General features: G+C 47.8%; 3 pseudogenes across 1 annotated transcript in view; all 3 read right to left on the bottom strand.

Moving 5' to 3' along the window:
• LOC146808984 (sialic acid-binding Ig-like lectin 13) overlaps positions 1–14,410 on the bottom strand; it is a 464,421-nt pseudogene that overhangs the window by 138,654 nt on the left and 311,357 nt on the right. The window lies entirely within an intron of this gene.
• On the bottom strand, positions 411–2,594 carry LOC146808985 (28S ribosomal RNA; annotated as a pseudogene).
• LOC146808986 (5.8S ribosomal RNA) lies at positions 3,057–3,182 on the bottom strand (annotated as a pseudogene; the record flags this gene model as incomplete).

Genomic DNA, 14,410 nt, shown 5'->3' on the forward strand with positions numbered 1-14,410 from the left:
TTCATTGAATTTCTTCACTTTGACATTCAGAGCACTGGGAAGAAATCACATCGCGTCAACACCTGCCTCGGGCCTTCGCAATGCTTTGTATTAATTAAACATTCAGATTCCCCTGGTCTGCACCAGTTGTAAGTCAGCTGCTAGGCGCTGGCCAGGGTAGAACACTGGCCCTGCGCCCCCAGAGAGGGGGCACGGGGAGAGGCGACCACTGCAGTTGGGGCTATACACAGGAAGGGCCCGGCTCACATCCAGATTTGCCGCCGCCCCGGAAGGCGGTACCTTGTCCAGCTGCGGCACATGCCCAGCCCTGCTTCATGTCCCAGCCCAACTGACCCATCCCTTAGAACCAATCCTTATCCTGAAGTTACGGATCTGACTTGCCGACTTCCCTTACCTACATTGTTCCAACATGCCAGAGGCTGGTCACCTTGGAGACCTGCTGCGGATATGGGTACGGCTCAGCACTAGATTTACACCATCTCCCCTGGATTTTCAAGGACCAGCGAGAGCTCACCGGATGCCGCCAGAACCGCAATGCTTTCCAAGGCTCGGGCCTCTCTCTCAGGGCGAACCCATTCCAGGGCGCCCTGCACTTCACAAAGAAAAGATAACTCTCCCGGGGGCTCCCGCTGGCTTCTCTGGGATTGTTTGTGTTGCAGCACTGGACTCTGCAAGGGTGTCCGTCTCTGCCACTCTGGATTCAGGGATCTGAACCGGACTCCCTTTCGATCGGCCGAGGGCAACGGTGGCCATCGCCCGACCCTTCCGAATGGCGCTCGCCCATCTGTTAGGACCGACTGACCCATTTTCAACTGCTGTTCACATGGAACCCTTCTCCACTTCTGCCTTCAAAATTCTTGTTTGAATATTTGCTACTACCACCAAGATCTGCACCGGCGGCAGCTCCACCCGGGCCCTCACCCTGGGCTTCTGTGCGCACCACACCGGCCCACCTACTCGTTGTGGCTTAGCCCCCGTGGCTCTCAGTGCCGGCAACGGCTGGGTATGGGCCCGATACTCCAGTGCCACACATTTCCAGGGCTAGTTGATTTGGCAGGTGCGTTGTTACACAATCCTTAGCGGATTCCGACTTCCATGGCCACCGCCCTGCTGTCTATATCAACCAACACATTTTCTGGGGTCTGATGAGCATAGGCATCGGGCGCCTTAACCCGGCATTCGATTCATCCCGCAGCACCAGTTCTGCTTACCAAAATTGGCCCACTAGGCACTCGCATTCCATGCCTGGCTCCATGCCAGTGAGCCATGATTCTTACCCATTTAAAGTCTGAGAATAGGTTGAGATTGTTTCACCCCAAGACCTCTAATCATTTGCCTTACCAGATAAAACTTGGGGCTCAGGACACCAGCTATCCTGAGGGAAACTTCGGAGGGAACAAGCTACTAGATGGTTTGATTAGTCTTTCGCCCCTATACCAAGGTTAGACAAATGATTTGCACGTCAGGACCGCTACGGACCTCCGCCAGAGTTATCTCTGGCTTTGCCCTGCCCAGGCATAGTTCACCATCTTTCGGGTCCTATCACGGATGCTCATGCTCCACCTCCCCGATAGGGTGGGCAAGATTGACCGGTGGTGTGCCCACCACTGGAAGCGCGGTATGCACTGGCCCTCACCTCCATTGTACCACAGGGTTTCGCTCTGCCCTCTGACTCGCGCACATGTTAGACTCCTTGGTCAATGTTTCAAGATGGGTCAGGTGGATAACCAACATTCCCGCAGACCCATGGCACCCAGCATGGGCCGCCCCGCCCGGCGGTGTGACAAGGTAAGTGTGCACTGAGCATAGTCCACCCCAGTCAACAGTTATGCTGGGAGCAGGGGGCCCCGTCCCCATTTCCCCACCCTGGCCCACACGGAGGGGCAGCGGGGAGCTAGTGCCTGGGGGAGGGTGCGGTGGCGGTTGAATCTCCCTCAGCCCTGCAGACACAGCGGAGCTGCTGCCAGAGGAGCTCTAATATCCTCCCCGGGAGCGGAAGGCCACCTGCCACCCTGAAACCTTTCCAGCGACCCAGAACCAGTAGCGGCGCACAGCCACAGAGGAAATGCTCCCTGTGGGGGCTGGGTAGGGCCCAGGTGCCGGTCCCACAGAGGGGATCCAGAACTCCCAGGCCACCAACCTTCCCACTGTGTTGAATCCTCCAGGCAGACTGCACAGACCCACCCATTTACCTCTCAACGGTTTCACGCCCTCTTGAACTCTCTCCTAAAAGTTCTTTTCAACTTTTCCTTATGGTACTTGTTGGCAATCGGTCTCATGCCCGTATTTAGCCTTAGATGGAGTTTACCACCCACTTTGGGCTGCATTCCCAAGCAACCCGACTCCGAGAAGACCCGATCCTAGCATGCCTGGGGCCGCAACTGGCCTAACACCATCTGTGGGGTGAGCCTCGATCAGAAGGACTTGGGCCCCCTGAGCGACGCCAGGGAGTCAGTCTTCTGTACGCCACATTTCCCAAGCCTGCCGCCGGGTGGGGATTTGGTGCTGGGCTCCACCCTCTTTACTCGCCATTACTGGAGGAGTCCTGGTTAGTTTCTCTTCCTCCGCTTAGTAATATGCTTAAATACAGTGGATCACCACGTCTGATCTGAGGTCGTAGTTGGCAAAAAATGCCGAAGCATCGGGGGGAGCCGTCGGGGAAGGCCAGGCTTCTGAGAGAGCAGGGTCTCAGCATCTCGGCAGCACACATCCTCTTTCTCCGGATCGGATCTGGAGGGGGTTCACCCTCCAGGGGGAGCCGGCCACAGAGGGGGGTGCCCAAGACACGTGTGCATGGGCAGCCGGTGGGACACCACACACAGCCACGTGCTGCATACAGCCAGGCACCCCAGGACGGGCCTGGGACAAACTGGTTGCCGCTCCTCCCTGCTGAGGTGGGGAAGCAGGACTAGGCGCGTGGACAGCGTACCTCCTCAACAGGACTCGGTGAGGGAAATCGGGGGTCTGTCCTTGTGGGGGGACAAAGGGAAGCAGAGCTAAACCTACAACGGCCCCAGCCACTTCCCGTGGAAGCCCTGGGGCGATTGACGATGGAGCAATCTTCAGACAGGCATAACCCCGGAAGAAACCTGATGATCAATGTGTCCTGCGGTTCACAATAATTCTCGAAACTAGCTGCGATCTTCATCGACGCACGCGCTGAGTGATCCACCCCAAGAGTCACAGGCAACTTTTTGAAAATGTTCGCACACCTATAGGTGTAGGAGAGGCAGGAGGAAGGCAATGCCTTCCAGCCACCGCCCATGCACCGAGACGGCCCGTACAGCCTGTTGAAGGCTTCCCCTCTGGGACTCAGACTGCACCGTTGGGAGAAAAAAGCTTTACCAGGTGCTCGGCACAGGAGTCCCACCCGTTGGCAAGGGAGGGCTCCCGGAGTGAGGGGAGCAGGCAGCCCCAGCACTGCCGGTCCCTCCTGGGACCACGTGAGTCTTCAAACCCCTTGGCTCAGACGCACGGGACCGGGTCGAACTGATTACCTGGCAACGAGGGAGGGTCGCCCCACCTGCACGTCAGCCATCCGTCGCTGGGTGGCCCTGAGCTGTGCCGGCAGGCTGGTGAGTAGCCCAACCCACCCTTGCCTGGGTCATAGGTGCCGGAAGGGAATTGCCAGGCAGTTCCCCATCCAGCACGCCTCCCACCAAGAGCAGCGGGGAGTCCCCTCGCAGGCCCTTGGCTCCTTCTCTTCCAAGCCACCCTACTGCCCAAGAAAGGCCACTTCTCGGTTGCCCAAAGCTCAGTCGGGGTGGGACTCGGGCTTGGGAGGGCCCGGGGTGGCAGGGCTTTTCAGGGAAGGTGGTCCCAGCCTGGGACGCACTGCCATTTGTTTTCCCCAGCACTGTGGTAGTCGTATGGGGTAAGGGTGGGTTCTGTCTCAGGAGGGCCCACCACTGTGCCCCTGCCAGGGAGAGGGACAGGGGCCGGTGGCTGCCCCACGTCCCCTGTCCCTTGTGCATCAGTCGGTCAGGTTCTTCCCCGGCAGAAGAAGAGCCACCAAGGCCCAGTCCTCACCCAAGTGCCCCATGCAGCCACGGAGCACTCCGCCAGCCAGGGCGCACGAGGTCAGGGTCGGACCCTGTGCCCAGGGTGTGCTTGCAGGAGGCAGCCGAGGGTTTCGGGCTGGTGCCATCCGTCGTGCGTGCCGCTCCGCCGTTAACGATCCTTTGCAGGTTCACCTACGGAAATCTTGTTATGAATTTTAGTTCTTGTAGATAGTCAAGTTTGATCATCTTCTCAGCGGTCCGCCAGGGCCATTCCCGACCCCAGCGGGCCGATCCGAGGACCTCACTAAACCATCCAATCGGTAGTAGCGACGCTCTGTGTGTAAAAGGGCAGGGACTTAATCAATGCAAGCTTGTGACCCGCACTTACTAGGAATTCCTCGCTCATAGGAAATAATTGCAATCCCTATCACAACCTGTTGGCGAAGGGTAGACACACACGGATCCGTTCAGTGTAGCGCTCGTGCAGCCCAGGACATCTAAGGGCATCCAAACCTGTTATTGCTCGATCTTGTTTGGCTGAAGCCCACTTGTCCCTCTAAGAAGTTGGATGCCGACCGCTGGGGGTCGCGTAACTAGTTAGCATGGAGGAGTCTCGTTTGTTATCAAAATTAACCAGACAAATTGCTCCTACTAAGAACGGCCATACACCACCACCCACAGAATAGAGAAAGAGCTATCGAATCTGTCAATCCTTTCCGTGTTGAGTCAAATTAAGCCGCAGGCTCCACTCCTGGTGGTGCCCTTCCGTCAACTCCTTTAAGTTCCAGCTTTGCAACCATACTCCCCCCACGACCCAAAGACTTTGGTTTCCCGGAAGCTGCTCTGAGGGTCATGGGAATAACGCCGCCGGATCGCTAGTCAGCATCGTTAATGGTCGGAACTACGATGGTATCTGATCGTCTTCGAACCGCCGACTTTCGTTCTTGATTAATGAAAACATTCTTGGCAAATGCTTTCGCTTTGGTTCGTCTTGCACCGGTCCAAGAATGTCACCTTCTGGAAGGCAGGTGCGAAGCCGGGCACCTTGGGGCCCTAGCGTGCGGGCCAGGGGCCTGCCTTCCCCTGTCCTGGAATTGCCAGACCTCATGAAGGTCAGACTAACGCTCTCTCTAATAATCCGGAGGAAAAATACCCCCCCTTTCTTGTAATCCGTGCACACTGGGTGATGGAGGGGAGCCAAGGCATGAATTTGCCTGACCCCCTGGAGCCCTCGCTGGTATCGGGGGGGGGGGGCAAATGAGCCCTCATCGGGACTTCCAGGGCAGCCCAGCCATCTGATCACCCATTGGAAAGCATTGCGCGCGACCAGATGGCCGAGGGGATAGGTGCAACCAGATGGTCGAGGGGAAAGGTGCAACCAGATGGCCGGGCTCAAAGGGCGGCCATCTGGTTGCTCTGTGTCCTCTCAAAATAGTGAGCAGGTGCCGCAGCATGGGGGGCCTGAGGCCCCAGCTGGGTTTTAGCCTTGGGGCTTCGAGGGGGAGCAGACGTGCCTCCCGACCAGGGCCCGCAGACACCTTGACAAGCAGGCGAAGCGGGGGAGGTTTGCACAGGACCGATGTACCCCTGTCCCGGGTCCTTGGAGGATCGGAAGGCCAGAGGATGGGGCTAAGGGTAGTAGTTCCCAACCAGGGCGCGGCGGGACGCCTGGACCCAGCAGGGCTCCCAGGCCCGGACGCACAGGGGAGGCCTACCCAGGCCTGCTGGACCCCATCCCGGGCACCCTGACATGCAGCAGGCCTGAGGACCGAGCCCAGGGTGGGGAGGCACCCTCCCCAGGCACTCAGGGGCCTTTGCCAGAGTTCCTGAACCCAGCCAATGAGCATCTTGGTAGCAAGTAGTAGCTCAAAATGGTGAGTTCAAGGTTATGGTGTGGTGTACCCAATCGATTTTCGGATTATGGTGTTTCTAGTTATTAGGGTTAGAGCCTCTGTCTGAAAACAAATTAGTCCAGAAGACAACTCTGAACCATCTACTGCTCGCACAGGCTAGGTTTTTCTTTGGGAACTTTTGTGAGCCCGAAATGGCATCTAGGATCGGATCAAAGAAATTTCCTGTGGCCCCTGAGTCAATAAGCATGGATACTTTTTGCCTCCACTGTGGAGATAGGATTACTGTGACTTGGATAGTCAGATGCCACAGAATTCCTGTACGTACATTGGTCAAATATTATTAGACAAACAAATATTAAGGCTTTGTACTCGTATTAACTCTATCTCTTTAGGTATAACCTCACAAAAGATTTTCAAATTCCAAACCAACCTTTAGTTTTCTTGTTGTTCTGTTTTCAGTCCTTTCTGGCAGATCCCTGCCAACAGTATGTACAAGTTTAATGAAAACTCTGGTAACCTTTGTATGTGCACGATCTTGCGACCAAGCTCAGCACGTTGTAAAATCAAGTCTTTCCTTTTCTTCTTGTTCTTTTTTCCATCCAGGTGCGAGACTAATGCAGGATGTTCTTTGCAGTGAGGTCAAAGAGGGAGGATCGAGAGAGCTGGCAAGACAGAGTCCTGGAAGCTGAGAAACAAGTGACGGTCTTGAAACAAGACTGCTTTAGAGCGTTCATAAATGCCACATTCTAATTGTTTGTAACAAGGAACAGGTGCAGATAATTAACTTGATAAGGCTGCCTTCACTAAGGTGCCTTGATATGTTCACAAAGGTTGCGTTCTGATTGCTTATAGCAAGGGACAGGTGCAGATGATCATTTTGATGAAGCTGCCTTCTAAAAGGTGCTTTAGAATGTTCACAAAGGTCCCGTTCTAATTACTTATAGCAAGGAACAGGTTGAGATTTTCGTGGCACCTGAAACCTGACCTTGCATAAGCATGGTATAACATTTGGGAAGGCTTCTAAACCTTTTCAAACAAACCGGGGAACACCAGCTTCAGCTCGTTATTACCAGCAGCATGCAATATGGTCAAAGTCAGGGCAAAAGACATTCATTCATAAGTGTTGGAAGGGATATATGAGTCATGCTGGTTTATTGTGATAGTCAAGAGAAGTGAGCCGTGGCAGGAATTGTCAAAGAGTTTCAATGTTGGACTGAACAAGCCACAGGCAACAAAAGTCCCCGTCTCTTCAAACTCCTCCTCTTAACAGCCATGACATTAATCACATCGTTCTGCAGGTGTTTAGTGGAAGAAAAAGAGACAGAAGGGGGCCCTGATCTATTGGAAGGATTCATTATGGTGTTAAATTCAGCAAAGTAAAACATCCCATTCTCAGCCAAAAAGAGGCCATCAGAATGTGAACCACCTTCTCCTGCATCAGCCTGGCTAGCAGTTTGGAACTCAGGGAAAGGGAGGGAAAGAGCAGAACAAAAATAGGAGGCCATGGATAAGTCAAAGCATTTATCCCCCATGAGCCCTGCTCCTGGAGAGAAAGTATAGAAGAAGAGCATTCTTTGCCGCAGCAAATAGATCTATCTTTGGGGTACTTAACCTTCTGCACATGTTTTAAAAAATACAGAAGCTAAACAGGAGTGGTGGGAAGAAGAAAATACCCTACTGAGCCAGTCTGCCAGGACGTTATCCTTCCCTGAATGTATACTGCTGGAAGGGATATCAGATGAACCTCCACTCAACTGATTATCAGAAAGATGAGATTGGCAATAGAGTGAGACCTCGAGCCTAACTACTTGTTCAAGCATGATATTGGGGCAGATTTATCAAAAGTCAAAAAATACAATGCAGTACAACAACTTGACAGTGAGAGAGCAGAAATGCAGCATATCTACTAGGAGAAGACAAATTCCTACTCTGTTCCTGCAGTCCCTGCACTGGCTCACTGAGTACTGCCTAGCGCCAGTGCAGGTAGCCTTGCACCATGATGCAAGGGCGCCTGCCCTACACAAACACAGACGATGGCTGGAGAAGAAAGAAAACTGAAAAGACGAAGGAATGATGTCCATAAGGAAAATCAAAATATAAAAATGACAACTGAGGGAAATGGTTTCCCATGTCACCCTGGAGACAACACCTATGTCCACTGGTGCTAGCAAAAGTTCCGTAGCCTCTGTCGAATTCCAGATCCTGAGTGGGCAGAAGTGAGTTTTTACAGATTTATTAGGAAACCAAAATCCTTCAATGTTGTACAAAGCAGACCTGTGTTTGAACTACCGTGAAAAAGCCACTGGTCTGGATGAGGGTGGATCAAAATCCCTTTACTATGTGGATTAACCACAATTCGTGTTCAAACTTTTTTTAAACACTCTTGGAGATTATGTCAGACAAAACTGGAGCAACCAAACTACCAGTGATGATCATCCACACAAAATCTGAGGAACCTCTGATGAGGAGGATAAATTGAAATGCATCGCTCAAGTCCATGGCTGACAATCACTCCCCTGAGGATTACAGGTGAATTTTTCTCTGCAATGTCTCCACTTTGAAATGAGTCATTTTGAGAAAAAAACATTCAGCTTCTTCAGATTGATTATAAACCTGTATTTCCGGATGATTTTTGAATCAGGCAGGTACTGGAATAAAAACCTTTTCTGATTTGATCCTCTTTTAACTGGACACATTTTTTGTTTTTTTTAATAAAAAATGGTGGATGGAATGCTTGAATTAGTTTCGGCCACTTGAATTCACTTAGGCTGCATCTCAATCCATTTGTTTTTGCCCACCATGCAACCTCAGTTTGGAGCCAGCCAAATGCAAATTAGTCTTGACCCTGCTTCAATCAGAGCAGTCCAGCCAGAACTGTCAGTCCAGGTCCTTCCTGAAGAGGAACCACAGTAACACAGGAACAGTTTTGCCATGATTAGGGCTCATCAGTCAGGTATAGCTTGGTTCCAATGGCATAGTGAGTGCAGAACCCACATCTGGGAATACCCATCAAACGTAGGGCTTCAACTGCAACAACAACAAGGAGATGGATGAAATTCTTTGATTAATCTTTTGCTACTAGCAACCACTTGGGCCGCATTACAAGCCATCGTTTTTTCCAACCATGCCACCAAAGTTCGGACTCGGTCTTATGCATATCTGTATTCACTCTAATCCATTAGGGAGCAGTACAGTCCGAAGTGCTTCAGCAAACTGTTGAAACTGATTGTGGGGACTCTCACACATAAAAGCCTTGAGGCTAGGGGCGGTGGTAAACCTGGACATGTGGTATCTTTCGGGCAGGAGAAAGACCTTTTGTTAAACCAGGCATACTATGCCATGAAATTGATTCTAAATATAGAGATAATTAAGATATGATCCCATCAAGAAGAATGGAGCATTTCTGGGGTTTCTGATAGATTCAGAAAGGCAGATTATTTTGCTTATGGATTCAAAACTCAATTTAATAGAATTGAGGGTGACTATGAGAACTGCCCTATTTGCATGGCTGGCTCCATTTTTTGCTGAAATTTATTGCTGGTTTTTAGACTTTGTACGAATGGACACTGCTGTCTACGGGCCCAGTGTATGTGCCCTGACCCCTAAAATAGGTAGACATTGGCTAATCGCAGAGTGGCATATTAAACTCTCCAATATGGCCATACTATATGGTATAAAAACAGCAACAATGACATGGAAAGATACATTTCACCACTGGACTGCAGCTCTTGTGGTGCCATCTAATGGTGGAACAAGGAAAACATTGCTTTATGCCTTCCAGTGTTGCTTAACTGCGGCAGTAAAAAACCTGCAGTGGGTTGTGTGCCTGGTAAAAACCTTCCTTTTAAATATTAGTAAGTCACCCATATGTAGGCCTTGAAGCCCACCAAGTAGGATCAATGATTTGTTTAAGTGGGACACATAGAAAATTAATATTACCATGCCCCAAAAGTGAAAGGCCCTAAAAGTAGGCTTTAAAGAAACATAAATTATGTAATTTTAGAAATCTCACATTATGCAACATTCCCGAAATTAGGCCATAAGTCCAATTTACATATTTATCCAACATTCGCAGTAAAAATCTACTGCAAATCCACAAAGTTGTTAAAAAAACATGAACACATGAACAACAGAATGCAAGTGACTTGTCTATGGGGCTTTTGTTTAAATGCACGCGAGGATGCATTTTGCATTAAAATATCATGCAAAACAACATGCATTTCTTGTAATTTTGCCTTAATTTTCTGATTTTGTGCAAAAACAAATTACATGAATTTACATACCATGGTTTAAAGCTATTTACTGTGGCAGGCCTAGCTGTGTGGTGTAGAAAATCAAAGTACTGAATACAATTCTAATACTATACTGTATTGTATAGGTTTTTAATCAATATTAAGGAAAAATTACTTTTGAAACAATTGTTATGATTTGTATCTTGTTAATACTAATTGGTGTCATGATGAGTATACACTTCCCTACTGGATATGGTTCAAACTATTCAATTAGAACTAAACAAAATGCATTAGCTGAGCTCATGGAGACAGTTATGGAAACTTGCTTAGTGCTTACAAGGAGATCATGAATGTTTCTGATTGATATATTTGCACGCATCTCCCAACTTTTGCTTCAGCAGTAACCTATGTACAGCTTCCATTACCACACTGGTTTCTCATGTTCCGTTTACTTTGCTGTAATTATGAAGCAAGCATTTTAGAAGAGTATGATGTAGATTATGATATGATTATAGATAGACTACCTGAAGCTGTAAGGTTAGTGAAAATACTAATAATATTTATTAAAAGAGAGTGTCAAGTTGACTGATGCAGAATATAATATTATTAGAGCTTGTGGCCTAAAGAGAGTAGAACCTACTGTTTCTGGTGCTCATGGAATGACATGTCATTTGAATATACAGATTGTGAATTAAATGTCACTGATACATCCTTTGATTAGGCAAAATAAGTGTCCTTATTGGTATACTTGAGCTATGATTGGTAGAAGTGAGTGTAGTTATAATTGTAAGGTTGATAGACGGTTTAAATTAGGTGAACATCCTAGATGTAGAAGAATTTAACACATTAGTAATATAACAGCTTACATTAATATTCCTTTCCCTAAAATAAGTTCTTGATACTGAGGGGCCAATTACGATGAGGCTTTCCAAGCCTCATTGCGGTTTCAAAACCCACAGCCTCCACTGTTACAGTGGAGGCTGTCGGTTTTGAAACTGGCCAGACATTCCGGCTGGCTTCCGTAGGGCTCAAGGAGTCCCATCTGCAAGTTGGAACTGGCACGTACCCTATGAAAAGTGCTTTACCAGTCTGGATGACGATGCTCGGTTTCTGTCAGGCTTTCCATGCCTGGCTTTCTGACACGGAAAGCCTTTCAGTAAGCAAGTTTGAGAGCCCGTAGCTGGGTCCCCTTCAGCCAGCGGCCTCCGGTTGGTGGCAGAGGGGGCACCTATGGTGCCACCGTGTTCATCCCTGCATAGCATGGCAGGCACCATGAGGTGCCTGCCACGAGTTGCAGGGATGAACACAAACTCCATTTTCTGCATGGGAGCTTGTGCTACGGCCGGTTTCTGATTGCAGCACAAGCTCCCATACAGAAAAGGGAGTTTGTAGCCGCACCAGGTATGGTTGGATCAAAATTAAGCAGTCGGGACCACCAATCGGACATCAGTCAGACCCGTATTCGCTACTGTGCATACACCCAACATCGTAATAAGCCCCTAAGTGTTAATTTTCCACAAATGTGAATAAGTTAAGTGAGAGGAATGTAGTTTGTAAAAAAAAAAAATATGGAATAGGTCATGCAATTGTGGATGTGTTGCAGTATTGATTCCCACTATTGGTAGGGCTCCAAATGAGGTTAAGATTAGAAATTGACTACTTTAGTGGAATGTTTGGCTCCTGTAAGAACTTGGGCTATTTGTTGTGCAGGATGTGAGTCCCACACAAATAGTAGTTCTACAATGATCACCTTACTGGGAACCAATTACCCCATTGTGGCAATTGACTCTATCAGGGTAGCAAAGTAAAGCAGTCCAGAAACTACTTAGGGGAAGTGGTGTGGGCTAGTAATCTTCGTCCTTTGGCATGCAACAATACTATTCTACAATACAATTATTGTCGTCAGCGCTTTTTCTTTGCAAAAAGGAAAAAAACATTTATTACTCACACACTACTAAATAGTATGCACTTATTTATAAATGTATACATTGGGACTAATTCACAAAAGTAAACTTAGACCAAAACTCTAAGTTTCGACCTGACGTCTAAGTTTAGATCTGAAGTCTAACTTTACTCCTACTAAAGCTAGACTTTTGGTCTAAGTTTAGACCAAAAGTCTACCTTAGACCAAAAGTCTAACTTTACTGGTACTAAAGTTAGACTTTTGGTCTACGTTAGACTTTTGGTCTAAACTTAGACCAAAAGTCTAACTTTAGAAGTAGTAAAGTTAGACTTTAGTTCTAAACTTCGACTTTTGGTCTAAGTTTACTTTTGTGTATCAGGCCCATAAAGTTGAAAGAAATTCCACAGTACCCCCCACCTGTATCGGATATATAACATCGCAATATATGGTTATGAAATTTTAAATAACACATGCCTATCTGCCTTATCAAAGGCTCACCCCTGACTAGTTGCCTTCATTCTCTTCCTTTGCTGAACCTGTTTTTGTTTGCTATTAGGAGTCTCTGCACTTTACCATTGCTAACCAGTGCTAAAGTGCTTGTCCTCTCTTCCTAACACAGAGCACAATTGGCTTGCACTTTTAATTCACTTGTAAGTCTCTAGTAATGTGGTACTTCATGTAACCAGTGTCTATAAATAAAATGCTATTAGTGGGCCTGCAGCACTCATTGTGCCACCCAATAACGCAGCCTTTTAAAACATGTCTCAGTCCTTCCACTGCAGCCTGTTATGTGGTTTTAAACTGCCACTTTGATCTTGCAAGACAAACTTTTTGCCAGGCTTAAAATATACATAAGGCACCCCTATGGTATGCCCTAAATGCTCCTGGGGATAGTTTCATTGATTTTAAAATGTAGGAGATGTGGGTTTATGTTTTACATGTCCTGGTAGTTACAAATTCTAAAAGTTGTTTTTTATGACTGCAAGGCCTATCTCTCCCTTTGACAATTACTGGGTTAGCTTATTACACATAAAATGTGCCCATAAGACACACCATTATGAGCCTCAACACACCAGAGCTGTAGATCAAAAGGTCAAGCCCAGGGAATGATTTAAAAAGTATAGGAAATTCTCCCTAGGTCATGCATCCTGGGAGACATAGGATACGACTTTTGTTTGGTTCCTCCTGGAGGGTTGCTGCACTCTCTGGCCCTCTTTGGGACACCACAAGGGAAATATGGAACATAAAAGCCCTTACAAGGCATTATGGCACACTCCTGGCCAGGAGCATAAATTGATAATGAGTGGCTCTGGATGCTTTGTTTATTGCACAGCCTTGCACCTCATGTCTTTTATTTTATGTTTTGTTTTATTTTTTATCCATTTCATGATCTACCCTGAACTCACCCGGCACACCCACACTGGTGAGAGTCACTGGAGTATAAAGAAGCCCCAGTCAGCTTCGCACATGAAGCTCTGGTGCTGCGCTGGAGCTGTATCTTCCTTAAAACAACTGCCATGCAGGAACAGGCCTCTCTGTTACCAGCAGCAGGGAGCACTAACTGCAGCGGGAGCAGCTATTTTGATGATGGGCATGCTCACCCAGAGTAACCTCCGGACCTGAGGGTGAATGGGGTCCCCTTGGACAAAATTATTTGGCACAGGCCAAGGGGATGAGGTCCTGAGGTTGAGGCTAGGACGGGGCTCTAGGCATGCCACCTCCCAGGTCATTTTGAGGCAATAGTTTATGGAAGTATTGCATCATGCACTTGGGGATTCGTCCTCCCTCAGGTATTCTAACAAGTATTTGCAATGCAATTGGTCTTGTATTTACGCGAGTTTAAGCTATTGGTATTGTAAATGACAATGCGTTTTATTTGTGTTTTAAAAACCAAAATAAAAGGCATTGTTATTTACAATGCCAAAAGCTCAAACTCACGTAAATGCGAGACCTATTGCATTGCAAATGCTTGTGTTCCATGTACTTCTGTGTAATTAATGATTTTGCAGAAACTAATTTCTCTGCCATTATCAATTAAAGTCTAGTTATCGTAGGGTCTGATTTTAATATTATGCGGTGGATAAATAGCTGTATATTTAACATGACAAGTATATCTTTAATATGTGGATTTTATGTTTATGTTGCTAGATCTGGTATTCTGTCTTTTATTTCACATGATGGTGTAAAGGAGTTAATCGAAGGCTGCCTCGTCTGAAAACGTTGACCGGGAAATGCAATGTATGCACTCTATTATCTGTACGGATGTGTAACACGGAACTGAGTGAGTGGCATGCACTAGATGTGAAGACATCTGTCATCGGTAAACGCGGTCAACAACAAACAAATGTGGGTTTATTGTTAAAGAATTATTTCACTGAAATAATTCATTGATTTATGTTTCCAAGGAGCAGGTTAAAAGAT

This window comes from Triturus cristatus, chromosome 7 (assembly GCF_964204655.1).
Source record: "Triturus cristatus chromosome 7, aTriCri1.1, whole genome shotgun sequence".
NCBI lineage: Eukaryota > Metazoa > Chordata > Amphibia > Caudata > Salamandridae > Triturus > Triturus cristatus.